Source organism: Rousettus aegyptiacus, unplaced genomic scaffold, assembly GCF_014176215.1.
Source record: "Rousettus aegyptiacus isolate mRouAeg1 unplaced genomic scaffold, mRouAeg1.p scaffold_m13_p_16, whole genome shotgun sequence".
Lineage (NCBI taxonomy): Eukaryota > Metazoa > Chordata > Mammalia > Chiroptera > Pteropodidae > Rousettus > Rousettus aegyptiacus.
The window spans coordinates 36,199,449-36,219,142 of record NW_023416291.1 but is presented as its reverse complement, the minus strand read 5'-3'; positions in this window follow the sequence as shown (position 1 = coordinate 36,219,142).

The window sequence follows — 19,694 nt, the reverse complement described above, 5'->3', positions numbered from 1 at the left end:
CTTTTGAATGTAAACAATATAGAAAAAATCTTCACTGGTCTCAAAGCCCTACAAAACTATGTGATAATGCACACTGGATAGAAATTATATAACTGAAAAATGAGACATTTTTTAATTTTAACATATTTTCAAAGTAGTGTGAAAACTGCATCAGAAATATATCAGTATAAGTAATATGAGTAGCCAGTGACAATTAACCAAGTAGGGTATTCTAGAAATGTCAGAACATGAAAGAAATGTCATAAATGTTATTCATATATGGTCTTTATTACTGGCTTATTCTTTAAGTGGTTCTCTGTAGTATGGAGTTCTACTTACTTTCACAAGGAAATTTTGAAGTGACAATTCTGTAGGTACTGTTTAAGAAACAGTTACTAAATTTAATAAGCTTTTTTTCCCGTTTAGTCAGTAAAAGTTTTGTATTTCTATTTTGAAGTTTGTTAGATCCACGTGTGAATGGAAGTATGTTTCTAATGTGCAAGTAGGTTTTTCATATAATTTTATAATTGATCTACAAGGAAAGGACCATTGAAAAATGACACTTTTGGTATTCGTTGGTTTTTTTCCCTACTGGCCTCCTGTGACAAGTACTGGATATGTTTTACCAATTATATATATAAATTTATATATATATTCCACCTTTCTTAACAGGAAACTACCATTTCATTGTCCTGAAAGAGCCTTAGTTTGTTTTCCCTGCCAATAAATATTTGGCATAAATTTGTAAGGATACAGAGTTCATCATAGAATGTAGTTTCATGTGAATTAGTATTTTAATCTATAGTCCCTTACTCTTTATCATTCTTTCTGGTTGGGATTTGAGCTATGGAGTTCGCATTAAGAAGAGAGACCTGTGAGAAGAAAAAAAAAATGGCATGAATGATAGAGGCTTTGTTCATCCCACTGGCGACCAAATCAAAGTTAAGATGGAAACGAGGAGCAGCAGCAAGGAAAAATCACCTGGGATCTACAGGAACGAACTATATAACTAGGGAGAAATCCAAGGAAAGCACCCTTCATTGACAGAAGGTAGAACAGGGCGAGGACATGGAGCTGCCAGGCCCCGAGTAGCTGAGTAATACAGAGGCTGCAGCAGCGGCAGACGCCTCTTAAAGGGGCCGCATCCACGAACAGATTTTCTTGGTGAGACATGCTTGCTCTGAGCACCAGTGCAGATTTGGCTGCTCACAGGGGGCACCAGGGACTAACAGGGAGACATTGTCGGAGTGAGAGCCGGGGCGAGATTTGCTCTGTACAGAAGTGTCAGCAATATCCATTGTTCCCTGTTGAGCCCTCCCCCAAATAGTGCATAGACAGAGTGCCGCCATTGCTGTGAGGACATCAGACTAGATAGCAGAGGTCACTGCACCCAGAGGATTCCCTGTAACCTTGCCAACCCCCACTCAGGCCCCACCCAAGCCACAGCCAGGTGTATCCTCAGCGAGTCAGGTTCTCCCTGCTGAGACTCACACTGGAGGCAGCTGCCTTGGTTTCTGGCGTGGCCTTTTGAGGCAACTATAAGCACAGCATCTGTGGATTGCTGGCTGAATCTTAACAGGTAGTCCTGGAGGCATAGAGGCTTGGGCTAAGTTTGGCCTGCAGCTGAACCCCTCTCAAGACTGTGCCACTGGACACCTATTTCACAAATCCACACTAATAGACCAGCAGACTTAGAAGCTTTGCTTAGTACATAGAAACAGACATGGAAAGGCAGCCAACATGGAAAAACAAAGAAGCAGAAACCATATGAGAAAACAGAACAGAGACTGAGATATAATGGAGTCAAGTAACCTAACAGATGCAGAGTTCAAAACACTGGTTATAAAGATGCTCAATGGACTTTTGGGAAGTGTAGATAAATTCAGTGAGAACATCAATGAAGAGATAAAAAACATAAAAATGGTAATGGAAATTATAAAAGGGAACCAGTCATAAATGAAAAACACATTATCTGAGATGAGAAATATATTAAATGGAATAAATAAAGGAATAAACAAAGTGATTAAAGAAGAGGATCAAATGCTCTATCTAGAGGACAGGAAAGCCAAAGACACTCAATCAGAACGGCAAGAAAAAAGATGCCAAGACTATAAAAATAATTTAAGGAGCATATGGGACACTACTTAGGCTCCAAATATTCGTCCGATCGGCGTAACTGAAGAAAACCAAGATGTTGAACAGCTGTTTGAAGAAATAATGATGGAAAACTTCCCTAACCCTGGTGAAGGGAATGGACATAAGACCCCATGAAGCGCAGAGAATTCCAAAAATCAGGGATCCAAAGAGGCCCAACACCAAGACACATCATAAATAAAATGCCAAAAGTTAAGTACAAAGAAAGATTATTAAAAGCAGCAAAAGAAAAACAGATAGTTACTTATAACGGAAAACTCATAAGACTGGCAACTGATTTCTCTAAAGAAACTATGCAGGACAGAAGGGTTTGGCACAAAATAGTCAACAGGATGAAGACCCAGGATTTACAACCAAGATGTACAACTTTACCTAGCAAAGCTATCATTTAGAGTTTAAGGATAGATAAAGAGCTTCCCAGACAAAAGTAAGCTAAAGGAATTTATCAGCACCAAGCCCATGTTACGGGAAATGTTGGGTGGACTCCTTTAAGAAGAAAAAACATGTATCGAAAACAGGAATAAAGAATGGTAACAACTACATTCCTATCAATAAGTACCTTAAATGGAAAAGAATTAAGTGCTCCAACCAAAAGATAGAGTGGCTGAAAGGATAAGAAAACAAGACCTCTACATAAGAAAAGGAAGGCGATGGAAAAACATATCGCTTTGATGGACCTAGAAGGTATTTAAGTCAGACAGAGAAAGATAAACACTATGTGATTTCACTTATATGCGGAATCTAAGATATAAGAAGAACAAACTAATCAAAACAGACTCACACATATAGTGGACAATTTGGTGATGGACAGAGGGGAGGGGAGTTTGTGGGGCTGAGAGAATGGGGTGAAGGGTTAAAGAAGTACAAATTAGTAGCTGCTGGATGGTCATGGGGATGGGGAGCACGGCATAGAGGATGCAGTTTGCATTACTATTCTGGCTCGGTGGAGGTCAGGGAAGGGAGAGTGCAATTGGGGGGATCATTTTGTGAACTATATAGATGTCTAACCAATGTACTGTATACTTGAAACTAAACAAAAAAAAAATCATATTGAAAAATAAATACAGTCAAATCAAAAAAAAATTTTAAATGGTTAAAGTGGCAAACTTTTTCATTTTAATTTTTCAATTAAAGTTGACATCGAATATTATTTTATAGTAGTTTCAGGTATACAGCATAGCAGTTGGACCTTTGTATAATTTACAAAGTGATCCCCTTGGTTAGTCTAGTACCAGCTGGCACTATACATAGTTATTACAATTTTTTAAGTGGTAAATTTTATGTTATATATACCACAAAAATATGCAAATAAAATGTAATTAATATTTAAAAAAGAGAGAGAGACCCATGATAGGACAATAAAATCCAGAATTGGAGACGACTCTTCTTGGCTGTTATATCAATGTGAGTAATGTGAACTACAGTTTCTAGGATCTGTTGCCTTTGTGGTTTCATGTGAAAAATCAACACCTAACTTACATGAAACTTGAAATCCAGAAGTCAAATAAGATTAGACAGGTTTTGAAGCCACCTGTATAGATGAGACAGATGTATACTTCTTTGCAAACACTTGCCTCCAGACCATTTTCTTTATTCTTTGCCCCAACAATCAAGAATATCCTTGAAACCACCAGTAACTGCTTGACTTCCATTTGATTTGAGCTGTAGGCTTCTACAGTTGTCTCCAAGTTCAGCATCAAAGGTCCAGCACAGTTTGGATTCTCCTGTAAGCCCTCATGTGTCCACCAGATGACAAATGTAGACTGTCATCATTGAGGATGTTCTCTGAAGCACTAACTCCATGCTTCTCTAGATCATGTTTGTTTAAGGTCTAATTTCTATAGTAAACATCCAGTTCTATTAATACCACTAGCAACTATGTGTTCCTAATTCCACCACAACAGCTACAGTGGTGCCGTCCCAAAGAACCACACTGTAGTTTGTTCCTCTGCTGCACTGGGCGGTGACGGCTCTGACTTGGTCCTTCCATGTGAGAATCTACTATCAAGCAGATTCTGTGTGTTTCCTGTTACTCGTGGCTGAGCATAATCGCACAATGTACTTTCAATTACCTTTGATTGAACACGATTGAAAGTTTGTGCATTTTTTTCTCTAATAAATGCTTCTGTAGTTTTTTTCTTAGAAACATTGATTAACTTTAACAAACACTTGTATACTGAGAAATGTTCTTGTCTTTTTCATTTCCTGAAAGTAGACATTAAAACATCTCATTGAAATTATGGATTTATTGATCGATGTATAATTTTCTCCATTTAACCTTTATATATTCCGAGTCAATATTATGTGCATACGAACTCAAGTATTTTTTTCCTCAGGCAATTTTTTATACTTATAATTTTTGTCACGAGGCTAGTTGCTTATTCATTCCTCCTACAAAAAATTTAAATCATGTACTTTTCAATTCTCTCCTGCCAAAGACCACTAGAGTACATCTGCAGTCAGAAGGGTGTATGAATTTTAGTACAGCAGTCCCCGCTTATCTGCTGGGAAGATGTTCCAAGACTCCCAATGGGTACCTGAAACTGGATAATGCTGAAAGATACATAATGCTTTTTTTTCTGTATATACATACCTTTGATGAGTTTATTCGTAAATTAGGCATAGTAAGACAGTAACAACTATAAAATAGAACAATTATAGCAACATACTGTAATACAAGTTATGTGAATGTGGTCTCTCACAATATATTACTATACTGTAGTCACTCTTATGATGATGTGAGATGATTAAATGCCTACATAATGAGATGAAGTGAGTTGAATAATGTAGGCATTGTGACATTGCATTAGGCTACTACAGACCTGACAACATGTAAGAAGGAGGACCGCGTACTTCAGGTGATCCTGAATCATCGAGCCATGACAACTCAATGGTTGGATGTCAGAAGCAGAAGTAGTTGATGGTCAAGGATCCTCGATAGTTGAAGAGTTTTTTTGCCAATATCTTTTGGAAGAACATTGTACTCAGAAGTTGGTTTCTCTCACTCATCAAAGTGTTGCTGCAGAGGTTGTAATCCTCTGGTGATCATACAGGTGGCTTTAATGCTGTGTTTTATGTGACGATCATATTCTGTTAAATTGTCTTTTAATGTCTGCACAATTCAAAACACTGGCAAATATCAGGAATGTCCACATCTCTGATTTTACTTCAGTTTCTCCTCCTCTTCATCTGTAGATGACCCAACAAGTTCTTCCAGTTCCTCATTTGTTGACCCTTCTCAAGGGCCTTCAACATGATCTTGCACATCTTCGTGAAGCACATTAGCACATACTCCACTAACTTGTCTTGCTGCATAAATAATTTTTCTGACTTCATCGATCCCCAAGAAGCCTTTAAAGTCATTCATGATTTCACTTCATAAGTTCTTACAGGCATCATTTACATTTTCTGGGCTTAACTCATACATTGAAGCTTTTAGAAATGTCGTTGCATCAGCAATAGTGAATTTTATTTCCAGTTGTGCATTATGTCCAGATTATGGTATGCGTGAATTGATGACCAAATGCGATCAAATACCAGGTGAGTACATGTGGCCTTGACAAACCAAATGACACCCTGGTCAAGGGGCTGAAGCAGTGAATTGTATTTGAATGTAAAAATGCACCTTCAAAGTTTTCATTTTCCTAGCAATCAGATTGGCCAGGCGCATTGTCTGTTTTTATTAGGACTTTAAATTTCAACACTTCCTCTTCCAAGAATTTTTTTAACCATTTCTTTTTAATCTTCCAAGTATTTTTACACTTCTGGAATGAAGCATTGGTGGAACCATTCCATAAACAGGACAGGTGTCACCCCTGCGTTCTTACTATGTTGCCAGAACACAGGCAGATAATTTTTATTTGGGGGAGGTTCTCTGCTTTTTACACTGTACTTTAGCTTTATTGTATGTCCTGCAGCATTTCCACGTAGTACCAGCGTTAATTTGTCCTTCCATGTTTTACGCCCTGGTGCCTCCTTTGCGCTTTTATGAATGTAGGTTCTCTTGGGCATTTTCTTCCAGAGAGCCCAGTTTCATTGCAATTGATGACTTGCTTTGGTTGATATCTCTTCTCCTTAACTTCAACTTTACCAGAATTGTGGCAGCACCTTCTCTATCAGCAGATGCAGCCTCTCCAGTAATTTTTGTATTTTTCAGTCCAATTCTATTTCTGAAACTGCATAACCATCCTGTACTTGTAGTAAATGGTTTTGTGCCCCTTATTTCAAAGGATCCCTTGAAGTCTTTGTACATGTTTAATGCTTTCATCATCATGGTCAAATGAAACACATTTTCTGTTCACGTCTTCCGCCCACATTTTTAAAGCCTTTTCCATCTTAACTAAGCACTCATCATGCACTGTAACCACAACTTTTGCAGTTTGAGGTGTAATAGCAAAACTGGCACAAATTTATTTTTTCTTCTTCACAATTTCATGGATAAAAATTTGATTTACCATAGGTCTTAGCAACCTCAGCATATGATATTTGTTTTCTTAATGTCAAAAACTTCCACCTTTTCACTTAGGTGAAGCACATGACAGCTTCTCTTTGGCATATCCAAATTGCCAGCATCACTACTCATGTTTTGGGGTTATTCTCAAGTTAAAAAAAAAGTGTTACTTAAACACAAGCACTGGAATAGCATAACAGCTGATCTCATAACAGAGATGGCTATGAATAAATTAACAGGCAGGTAGCAAATACAGTGTCGATACAATGGACAAAAGTGGGACAGAGTGGGATGATGCGAGACAGCATGTGACTTGGAATGGTAAGAAATTTAAAATTTATGGATTGTTTATTTCTGGAATTTTTTATTTAATATTTTTGGATCACAGTTGATTTCAGATACCTAGATCCATGAAATGCAAAACCACAAATAAGAGAAGAACTACTGTAATAAGAACAACCACAAACTATAAATGACTGTGAGAATAACAGTAAAAGCACACTCAAAAGGGCTTCTTATTGGATTTGGCTTTTGTTAGATGACCTGATTGCTATTCAAGGAAGGAAGACATTATTCTGTATTGGATACTAAGAGGAAATGAAGTTAATTCTATCTTCAGTAATTGTTATAGTTCATATCTAGCAGAGAGAAAGAATGGCATAATGCTAAACCTAATTTATAAGAAGGACAATCATATTAGAGAGAAGTGGGGAATTTGGGTTATTTGGTTATCCTCCGGAAACCTGTTCTCTTTGATCATTTATACAGACACAACTGCCTTTGATTTTGTCTTGATCCATCATGATAACAAAGTAGCTTTGATGATGATGTGTGTGACATTTTTCTCTTCAACAGGATATATCTAGGCTTAGCAGGGAGTGCTGGGCCAGCTCACAGTCTTCTGTGTCAGCTTTTGCTTTTATTATTATTAAAATACTGAAATATTTGCAACAGTGTACTGGAATGGACACTTCACCACAAAGTATCTCACTTAAAATATAAATATATATTTCTATTCATGTACTCCTTAGCAAGGTATATAAGACTTATTCTCTCCTATGTGAGTTAACTGAGGCTTATAAATTTAGGTGAATTATCAGAGGACACACACCTACCAAGGGACAAAGTCAGGATCCCTCTTCCAATGAAAGCTTTCTTGCTGAAAACAGATGATAACTTTTCAACATCCCTCATATGCCAGGATGTGTAGGCTGAAACTTACACAACTTAGCACAAATATTCAAGGCACTCTGGATATACAGGCATGGGGGGAAAAAGTTCTAACACTCTCGGTGCTTATGTTTATGTGGGAAAAGAGAGATGGTTAAATGAGAAGTCTTTGGTTTCTAAGTCAAAAATAAAGGCATTGAAGGAAAGGAAACGATGACAAATGAGCTAATAGGGAAGCTTTGGGGGTGGACTGTTCATCTTTGTGGAAGGTAGGGGCCTCGGTGAATACAAATGTCATTTAAAAAAATCTTGTAAGTATAGTTGGTATACAATTTTATATTGGTTATAGTAGTTTCAGGTATACAGTATAGTGATTCCACATTTTTATACCTTACAATGTGATCACCCTACCAATTCTAGTAATAATCTGTCACCGTGTAAACTTATCATAGTATTATTGACTGCATTCCCCTTCCCCTTTTCACCCACCCTCCCACTCCCTCCCTTCTGGTAACCTTCTCTTTGATCTCTGTTTCTATGAGTCTTTTTGTGGGTTTTTTGTTTGTTTGTTTGGTGGTGTTTGCTTCTTTTAGATTCCACATACAAGTGAAACCATATGGATTTTGTCTTTCTCTGCCTGACTTATTTCACTTAGCATAATACTCTCTGGATTCATCCATGTTGTCGCAAATGGCAAGATTCCATTCTTTATTGCTGTGTTAATATTTACACGCGTGTGTGTGCGCGCGCATACACACACACACAGAGGTGTCATTATTGATCATTTTTTCCCACCATCTAATACATCTTAGACACTTTGAGGGTCTGGCTGGGTATGGATGTATAGATGACAGCAGTACTGAAATTCTTGCATTCTGGGATTAACAGCAATTGTTCTCACAAAGATAACATCTCTGCTGTGTAGCCATGGTTATAAGTTTTAGAGCATATGCTATGCGATTATGAGGATGGACATGGGTATGTAGAATGTGAGTCTTCCCATTGCTTTGGGCCATCAGTATTTGTGGTATTTATGTTTCTTTTTAACATCAGTTGAAAGATTTTGAAATTACAATTTGATTCTAATTATCATTTTGTCGCTTTTCAACTGACGCACATGAAACCTTTGAGATCCTCCTCGATTAAGGAAGGGCGCTGGTTATCTATACAGTTGTAACTCATCACAGGTCTTTTATGAGTAGAGTGATATCTGCACAAGACCAATGTGATTTCCTGTTTAAAATAACAAGAACAACAACAACAACAACAACAACAACAACAACAACAACAAAAACTATGGATGTTTAGAGAACAATAATACAAGGAATAATTGAAATGAGCTGCAGACAGAGAGTATCATTTTGAGTAATATCCTAATACTGTGGCAGAGGAGGTATATGACATCCCCAAACTGGCGAATTTTCTATGCCTTTTTATAAGAGGAGTAACCGAACAGTTTTTGTTCCAAGGATGCACAAGATCCTTAAAGCCCATTTTAGCTTCTTCCAGGGGCCATTGCTATGCGTTCACACTTCAGGAGATGTCATGGAAGACAGGGTAAAAGGTGACAACGTTTGTTTCATTAAACGGCAAAGGAAATGCAAACTTAGTCCCCATTTTTGTGGCTAATTTATGTTTTCTTAGCACTGTAGAGATTATGTGATTTATTATAATTATTGATATCTCATTCTGAGTTTCTGTTTATGTCACTATTCCCATCATGCAAATGAAGAAAGTTAAACACAGAGTCTTACCCAAATTCACATAGCTCATAATAGTGGAATCTCTCGGTTTTGAAAGTATAATGCGTGTCTCTCCAGTGCAATGTTAGAAGTTTTAAACCTAGAAGAACATTGTAAGATTTGTATAATTATGCATTTTTACAAATGCATCATCAGTCTCCAAACAAGCCTGATAAGGAATCATGGCATTCCACTTATATGACATTATGGAAAAGGCAAAAGGATAGGACCCTAAAATATCATTGTGTGTTCAGTATAAAGGGGCAACATGAGCATACTCCTTGGGCTGATGGAGTGTTTTCTATCTTGGAGGTACAACTATACATTTGTGAAAACTCACTACTCTTAAAACAGTATGTGTGTGTACTAAAAACAATTCATCAAAAACAATGAAAATGTTTTCACATGCTGGGAGAACGTTTAGCTCTCCTGACCTTCCACTGCTACATACGCAGCATTTCCTTCCACCACCTCGGGGTCCTTAGAACTGAAAGGTCTGGCAAAGAAGGACACGGGTCACAACAGGACTTTCCTGGTACCGAGGTTGACATTGGGAAACACCCTCTAGGGCTTCACCTGGCCTCATCACACAACTAACGAGAGTGACAATGCTCCCAGTGCTCACCTCTGAGATGACACCATATCTGGGAATGCTGTGGTCTGAAACACCGCAGTGTATCTAACTGGTCTCCCCAGACAGGCAGCCTTGGTGTACCCTAACCTCCTCCTTGGGCAGCGGCATCACGTCTCCCCAGAGCAGGTGTTGGAGCCTTTTCCAAGACAACACTCTGCCTACTCTCTGAGAAACATGTTTAAATGCCACATGTGTCCCACTCTGAATATTTTTTCTGTCAATGACTATGAAGTGAAGCAGTGACAGAACCCAGAGACCAGGTCATGAGAAACAGGTCCCTGGGACATAATCCCTAGTGTCACATAAACATCAGCTCTAGACCAAGAAGCATACTTCACAATAGTCTCAATAATGTCTAAAGGAGATGCCTTGTCTTCTAGCTCTAGGAGTCCCTCAGGAGCCCAGCTGTCCCTAAACCCCCTCTCTGAGTTCGGTGGCACATCCCACCTTGTTGTGTAACAGGCTTTCTGGTAGGCGCTGTAGTGAATAACAAATATCACTGTCTCCTCGAAGCTGTCACTGTATGAGAGGAGATACAGGAGATACAAGTAAGATAGGCAGTGTTTCAGATGGTGCTTAGCCTAAGAGGGAGAGAAAGTGGGAGAGGAGTGTGGAGGGCCTTCGCTGTGCATGTGTCTGGGCCATTGTCTCTGCGGGTTTATGCGTCTGTGTGTCTGGTTGTGTGTAGATATATGTCCAGTGACAGTCTGTGTGATTTCATATGTCTAGGTGTCTGTGTGTATGTCCTTAAAATCTGGAATGATTGTATTTTATTTGGTGCCTAATTGCCCAAATAAAACCTCCCTCACCATGTTAAATTGAACTGATGTGAGCAAACAAATCCTTGTCTTCCGATTGTTTTAATCATGTGTTTTATTTTCAGTATCTTAAGATGTTTTGATATCTTAGACATAGGGAGACACTGCCCCTCCCTGCAGTACCTAATTCCACATTGGTGGTGGACAGCTTGCCTGGAACATACCTTTCAGGTGCATACCTTGATATTGTAAAGGCCTAATCACTTTTATTGAAAATAATGATGCTTTAGTAGAGCAGTTGTTTCCCAGCACACTCCAGGAAACAAAAACTTTGAACACCACACTCTGCTACCTGGAGATTTTGTTTATTGGAAAAGACACCTACAAAAAAACTCCTCCCAGCCTCACTGGAGGAGCCCCTACTAAGTACTATCGACTAACCCTTGCACTGCCAAACTCCAGGGACTAGACTCTTGGATTCATGCGTCACACCTAAAAAGACACAAAACCCTGACTTGACCTGCACACCATCTAGTGACCTGAAATTAAAGATCTCCAGGAGTTGAAACAGATGGCATCTGATGGAGACAGTTTTCCCAAAATGACCAGACCAAGCCTATATACCATTTTCGTACTGTTGCTTCTTATTTTAATTTCCTCTCTCTTTCTTGGAAGAGCAATGAATGCCCTCACCAGCATTTCCCAATCTACCATGAAAGGGAGAAACCTGTTTGTTCTATCTGACAATAGAAGCTTCAATCAGTCCAAGAACGTAATGGCACCTTAGTTCACCCTATAAATAATTTTACTGGAATTTCAATTTTTGAATTCGATGTTTAAATTGTCTGCAAGTCCATTTTATAAAGTTAGGGTACTAAACTGACCTAACCTCATTCCTTGCTTCAACTTAACCCAGCCCTGCAATGGGAAAATGATATCTCTCTAATATCTATATAAGAAACTCTGTGGGACTACCTGTGTGAATTCGAGCCATTCTTAAGCTTGCTGACATACCCATATATTTAGGCAGCCTTTAGATACATAATAATGTTACACCTGAACCTTGGTTGAATGATGTTAACACCTCTATACTAATGAATGGGTCCATAAATACTGTCACTTATGTAAGAGTCTTCTGCACACTTCCTGGCTACATCTTTATATGTGGAGGTTTTGGTAATGACTTTAGTGCTTGGGTAACTCATAGCCTTGACGGCTGGAGGACAAAAAGAGTGTGCTCTTGCTGTACTCATTGTCACCTTCTCTCTTCAGTACAAAACACAAGCCTCCCATTGTTCCCTTCCATCAAACCTCTATAACCACCTTAAACAAGAACTTCCAGGTGGTGTGCATGATTCTGGGTTTTCCTCCACAGGAAGAGTTTTCTTTCTAAGGATCAGAGTGTCAATGAAAAATTATCAGAAATCTCTCTCTAACATGAAGAGAGTTGGCCAATGCCACAGATAAAGCAGTTTTAGCTCAGCAGTGATTGCTTGAATCAATGGCTAAAATAGCTCCTGTGCTTACTCCAGCCACTCTAAAATAAGCAGTTTTGATTACTTCTAGATAATCCTGTTAGTGTTTCTTTATATAAAAATAAGCTACTGCAAATGCATATTTTTCTTACCCATGTTTATTCTTGTAAGCATAGTTGGGGGTCCACATATTTGATATTTGACTGTTGAAAATTTAAGCCTCACTCCTGGCTTTCCCTCTAGTGCTTCTTATCTGTCAGACTGATGAAGACCTGGAGGCCTCTGCACTGGAAGCTGCTGCTTGCTGGGGAGCCCTCCTGTGGGCCCTGCCATGCTGCACTGTTGACCCATTGAGACTGGGGTCTCTATGCAGAAGACTCTGAGCTGGCAGGCTGGTTTTGTCTAAACATTAGCGGGGAGTCTTGGAGAGTAAGAGAATGGTTATACCTTGTGAATGAGGTGAACCCATCAGATGGTCACTCCTTAAAGAACAGTTATTTCAAAGAGAAAGTGAAGGCACAGGGAAAGGCAGCCAGTAGGTGGTAAGATTCCAGAGGACCTCTCAGGATCGCTAAGTAACTCTGCTGCTGCTGCCCCTGTGTCTAATGCAACACAGATCCTGACCCTCTGAGTTATTCAGAACAACATCTTTGACCTCATTGTGGCACAGCAAAAGGATTAGTTTAAACCCAGCTTATGCCCCAGTTCCTTAAACTCTATAAAGCAACCAGTTGTTATGGAGGCCTCTAACCCTGTTGGCACTGATTTGAGGAGGTTATTGAAAGGATGTGACTGCTAGTTGACCCCAAAGCTGGACCCAGACCATCAGAGGCCCTCATCCTCTTCCTTGTCTTTGGAACATGCTTGTCTTTCTTCTTTAGAAGCTGCCCCAAGGACACAGCCTTGAGATAGTAATGTGGTATTGAGAACTTCTAGATGCTATATGTGACTAAACCTAGTTATGGCCTTTGTATAAACTTATAAGATTTGAATGAGTGGTTGCTGAGATATACTTGTCTTGCCCAAGATAAGTCTCATAAGTTCTCTTGCTTATTAGACTGCCACCTACCAATATGTAGTGGTCTGCCTCTTTCTTTGGTCTCTCCTTGCCCTCTGCACACAGGGCCAGTTTGCAAACCAATAATTGTTGAGCCAGACAGTAGACCAAAGAAATGCATCTTAGAAAAGAGGCACCTGCAAAGGAAATCCCAAGTTATCCATCAACTTCTTTGTGGGAAGAGGTGCACTGTTTGTTAAATGCTTGTGGACCACTGTGTGAGTACAGGGACACTCCCTAAAAGCCAGCTGGTGTAATACACTTGCACTGCAGCAGAGAAGAGAAATGAATTGCTGCTGTAGTGGGCTGGCCTCTGCTGTGGGCAGGTCAGCTGGCCACCGATTCCAACTAGGGGCTGAAGCTTGAGCTAGAAAGTTAGAAAGAGAGCTGAGTTTAGAGAAGTATGTGTGGTTGTTCACATCTCTGCTACTTCAAGGTGGAAAGAGGATAGAGGAGGTGGGAGAACAGATTAATAAGTTGGAGAACTTAGCATGCCATTTTGCAAAACTAGGAGGGCATAGACTGCCGCAAATTGAGGTTTGAGCAATTGTAAGAAAGCCTAATTAGAATGATGAGGCAGAATCACTGGGAAAGTGAGGAAAGCAAGAGGGAGGATGTTGCTGTAACTGACAGTAAAACAGTGTGTCCCATGCTGTTTGACCTTTTGAGTACAAAGAGAAATTAGTTATCGTTTTACTCTGATGCTTTTCCAAAGTGTTCTTGCAAAAGTGTTTCATCTTCAAGGGGATTCATGGACTCTGACAAGTACAAGTTTCTGATAACTAAAATCAATTTGCCTTCATGTAGGGGAGGGGTGACAATGGACCTTTCATGTGCTTCCCCAGGGTCACCTGTGCAGTCCCACAGTATGTCATTGGATGGTAGATTGAGGTCTCCCTTTATTCTCCTTTTCTGCATCAATAAAATGGGCTCATTACATGATCATATAATATTAACTCGTGAAGACATCCCTCTGCTGTAGGACACTTTGAAGCCTCTGCTGGAACGTCTGCAAGAAAGAGGATGGGTGGTGACCCTGCAGAAAATTCAAGACCCAGTTATTGCTATAAAGTTTCTAGAAGTCATATGGGTAGGTAAGACACACATCACACATTGTTTCAGAAGCTGTAATTGATAGGGTACAAGTCAATCCAACCCTTAAGAATGTGAAAGATGTGCAAGTCTTTATGGGGATTTGAGGGTTATAGAGGACTATTATCCCACACCTGACAAAGTGCTTTTGTCCTTCATATGGGGTGGTAAAGGGAGAGCATATGTGGGACCGGGAGGTCATAACGGCAAGAGCTGTTAAGAAGGGAAAATACTAGCAAAGCAGATTAAAGCTCTGGGTATCTCCTACACAGGGCTACTATTCAATTTAGATGCGTCTGTGAAGCTCTAAGTTGGGCACTGTGGCAGAGATAACAGAAGAAGAGAGTACCCCTAGAATCTTAGTCCCAGATTTGGAGGGGGAGAAACCCAATATACCCCCCATAGAACAGCTCCTAGCAGTGTACACAGCACTATTCCAGTACTGTTCCTCTCAGAACAGTGTATCATGGTAAGACTTTCCTTTCTATCAAGGGATAGGTTGACAATATTTTCCATCCACCCACTTCTGCCATGGCTCACACTTCTGCAAAAAAGCACCCTGTCTACCAGTTCAACACCTCTAGAAATGTAAGTGCTATTAGGTCCTGTAGAATATGTAGATCCTCCACAAACTCCCACCCCTGTTCCTGTAGCAGCCCCTGGGATCTACAGAGAGTGAGGGAATTTCCCACTGATTCCTGACATAAGATGCCTTGAAGTGGGAACAAATCACAGCAGCTAGTGGGCTGAACTCAGAGCGATTTGGCTAGTGATCATTCATAAGCCCTGGCCGTTAGCCTTTTGTACTGACCAAGCGGCCTCGTTAATATCTGCCCCCCCCCCAATACTGATTCATGAATGCTGTGATTTTTCTCAGTGGACCAATGGTTTAATGCAATTACAATAGTCAGGAGTGGAAGTTTTAGAGTTTCTGGTGGGACTATGTTGTTATTTCATCTGAACCAGAGCTTTCTCTTATCAACCAGCAATTGTTGGATTTCCAATCTTGCTTCCCCCCCCCCACCCCCCAAAGCTGGTTGTTGACCTCTGGCCAGTTTTCTAAATTATCATCGTGGGAAATATCCCTTCAGACCATGACAGGTTTGACAGCTGCTGATGCCTCAAAGGGCTGCATCCTTAGCAGAAATGTCAGAAAGGTGATTTCCTTTCACTTCCAGGAAGTCAGGTTTAGAATGTCCTGGAATCTTAATAACAGATAAAGCATCAGGTAAAAGTATAGTATCCAATAATTCCTGAAAACATGGACCATTTTAAATATTGTCTCCATTGGAGGTAAGGAAACCAAACTGCTTCCATAACATCCTAAAGTCATGAGCTACTCCAAAGGCCTATCTACTGTCAGTATAAATGCTGAGTTTTATCTTTTGCTAAAATGTAAGCCTTAGGGCATAGAATTCAACCTGCTGTGCCACAGGAGCCAAAGGCTAAAATGCTGCCTTGATGACTTCAAAAGAGGGATACAATCATATAACCAGCACATTTAAAAAATATGAACCATCTATTAACCATGAGAAGTCTTTTTCACTCAAAGCAGTCTCCTGCAGATGGTTATGGGGAGTCTTGTGGTGATCCGACAGTGTCAAGCAGTCATGAGGTAATTTGTTGGTCTCAGAGGGGAGAAGAGTAGCAGGATTAAGGTTATTACAATGTTCAAGAGTTATATGGGAAGCAATTAATAAGAATTTCATAGGAAATAAGGTGACTAATGGAAAGATGGTGGATGTGTGAGAATTCAGGAGAGCTATCGTGTGATACAATGATGATTACAGAGGACTTGGAACAATTTCCTATGTGGCCTTAACCAAGAAGGCAGTAGCAGCAGTGGCTCTAGGACAAAGCGGGGCATCCATGACTTCAGGGTACAGTTGCTGGCTATAGATTCCTAGGGGTTTAAGGTGACCCCCATGATATTGGTGAGTACCCCAAGGCATCCCCCTCCTTTTCATGCACAAGGAAAAGGAGGACCTAGTAATCGGGAGGCCAAAGAGGAGGTGGCGTTATCAGACTCTCTTTTAAGGCGTTAACAGCTCTGTGTTCTACTCTTCCCGTAAAATTTGGTCAGGACTGTGATTCTTTAGTAAGACAGAGAGGTTTTGCCATAAGAGATTTGGGGTCCAATTTCAGCAATAGCCAACTAGCCCAAGAAAATCTCACAACTAACACTTAGTTTGGATCCTTGGGAAACATAGGACACTGTGAAACCTGCCTAAATCCAGGTGTGGTCCTTGTTCTGATATCACAGGTCCCAAAGAGCGAATCTGAGTTTGGACAAACTGTGATGTTTCTTTAGAGACTGGATGTCCTTTTAAGGACCAGTGTTCTAATAGGTGGATGCTATCTTCCTGTGGGGAGACCTAAGAAGAACAAAGGAGTAAATCATCCATGCAGTAATATGGAGCCTTTGAAAAAAAAATTATATTGTCCCAATGAGTCCTTAATAATTTGTGAGGAATAAAAAAGGCTTTCAGTAAAATCCTAACGCATTTCTGTTCAGGTAAATTGTTTTCCTTGCCAAGTGAAGGGAAAACAGTATTAGCTAGCTTCAACAACTGGGACACTTAAGAATATACTACGTAAATCAATTACCAGAGAGAATTTACTTCAGTTGGGATGGAGGCTAGCAGTGTACAAGGGACAGGGACAGCAGAGTGTCGAGGGGTAACAATATGCTTTATTGCTCAAAGGTCCTGGACAAGCCTCTACCCTCATTCTTGTAACATTCTGACAGGTAAAACAGGAGTGTTACAGGGACTAGTGTTAAGTGATAATGTAGCCCCGAGTTACATCGTCTTTTATTATGGGCTTTGTACCTTAAAGGGCCTCTTTAATGATAGGACATTAATTAATTCTAGGAAGAGGTTCTGAAAGATCCATTTGAACCTAAACTGGGGGTGCACTGTGGATTTTGCCAATATCAGTCGAAGAGTTTGCCCATTAAGTTATCTGTTGATCCAACAAAGACAATTCGTCAGTGCTCTTAGACCTAGCTACTGTACTGTAATAAATAGAACAAATAAAATATGTTGAAAGGCCACTTAATCCACCTAATCAGCCAATCTGACACTTACCATCAAGCTCTAACACTATTTCTCCCTCTAGGGTAAAGGATATTCCAGCATGATGCATCTCTAGAAAGTCTCGGCTTAATGAGTGGGTAGGGGCAGAAGACCAAGGAGAAAATAATGTGTATCTCAAGGGTCCTAAGCAAAAAGCATCAGTTTAGAACAAGTTCTATTGAATACCTTTTTCAAAAGCCCCAAACACAAATGTATTGTCAGAAATGAGCTGATGATATTTTAGTATCTCGGTGAATCGCTGCTTTGTAACTTCAGGAGGGTCCTATGTGATAGAATAATTTGTTTATGTGAGTTTCTTTCATAATCTGATCATAGCAAAGAGCCCAGCAAAGGGAAAGAAATGCCCTACAAAGTCCACTGTGTTCATCATTTACATTATCAGTGGCACATTCTTTTCACATCAGGTACATTCGTCAGTCACTAAGTTACCCATGCCAGAGGATGAAATTCTTTTGAATCTTGCCTAAACCTTTAGGTTCTAAATATTTTTGCATTATTTGAGAACATAGGGGTAAGGTTAGTGACATCAGGTCTGAAGTGTCAGTATGTGTCCCAGATATTCGAGTCACTTTATTGCTCTGAGCAATGTAATGAGCCTCCCAAGATTGAGATTTAATATTTGCACTGAGGAGCGACCTTGATTTGTACTTGGCTGTTGTGAGGAAAAAATATATCCAAATGTCTTTTCCAAAGGGCATGACCTTGGACAAAGAGTTGTTGCTGTTAGTGTGAGACAGCTAGATCATTTTCCTAGCAAAAGAATGGTAAAAAATGTATGGATGAGTTTAATTCTTGGCCAGGAAACTCTCTAGTGCTAGCATGATCACCCCGAGTATGACTGATCGATCTGATATTTGGATCCAATCCTCGATCAGTGATGGCATGTTCACTCTAGGGCCAAAATGCAGCATCTCAGCAGTGGCCTCCATCAGGTGTGGGTGTGGCACACTTGTCCATAAAAGTATAAGTCTCCTGGTCATTTGCATGCTCCCAAGTGATTCCCAAAGTAAACCGTGTGTCTAGAAAGATGACCTCTTTCAAAATGGATTGAATCACAGAACAGAACACACTCCCTGCTGTGTATGGAATATGCCAGAGGCACCGCTTTGGGCTCTTTGCATGTTCCAGGGTAAGACTCTGGGGGAAAGCCTGTGGGGTCCTGCACGCATGACCTAAGGTCAAATTGAGAAGCTGGTTTTGGAGGATCACCCACAGAGGCTCTGTCAGTTGACAGTAGAGGCTCTAACTGGGTGTATATCCAGCTACATAGTTTCTAATAGAAAAATGCCATGGACAATTATGTCCACCATGGGTGGTTTAGGAAGTTTTGGATGAATAAAAGGGGGTGTGGGGAAGACAACAATAAAGTGACTGTTATCTTGACAAATTCTTGAGCTATTCGTTTTCTCCATTCAAAGTCAATCATTAAGTGTTGTATGAACAAGCAGAGCTGATAAATATGCTACAGCTGGAATTGCTGTGGCTGAAGGAAATGTGCCCATGACATAGTTTCTACATCTGTTTCTGTCACCCTCTTCAGACAAAGGACCCTGGTGTTGCCTTAAAGACATTTTCTAGAGTAGGATACATATAAATTTCTAAAGATGTTTCCAAGTAAGCAGGTACAGAGTGGGCTTGAAGTTGGAACCAAAGACGTAGAAATGATTCTATAGATGGCAATGGAAAAAAATAACGCTGACACACATAAATGTGTGTCCATCAGAATACACTTCAAATATACTTGTATGTTTCAGAGCCACAGGATATTTGGAGATCCGTCCAACGAATGTGTTTTAAACTCAAAAACTTTGGGAGCCCACTCACTTCACTCCTAGTTGTATGTATGAGATGAGGGCAGGTGCAACCCTAGAAGCTATTATCTCAATTAAGACAGTGGCAGGAGAGACCAGCTGTGGTCTGTTTCATGCTTCTCCAGCCCTGAATACTTCCCAAGGATGGTCCCTCTGTGGTACAAAAGAAATAGTTGAACATTAAAAATCAAAGTTCAAGAGTTTGATGTTTTCCTGGCATATGAAAGCAATTCTGTTGTTTCTTAGACATACACATTTACTTATACATACATTG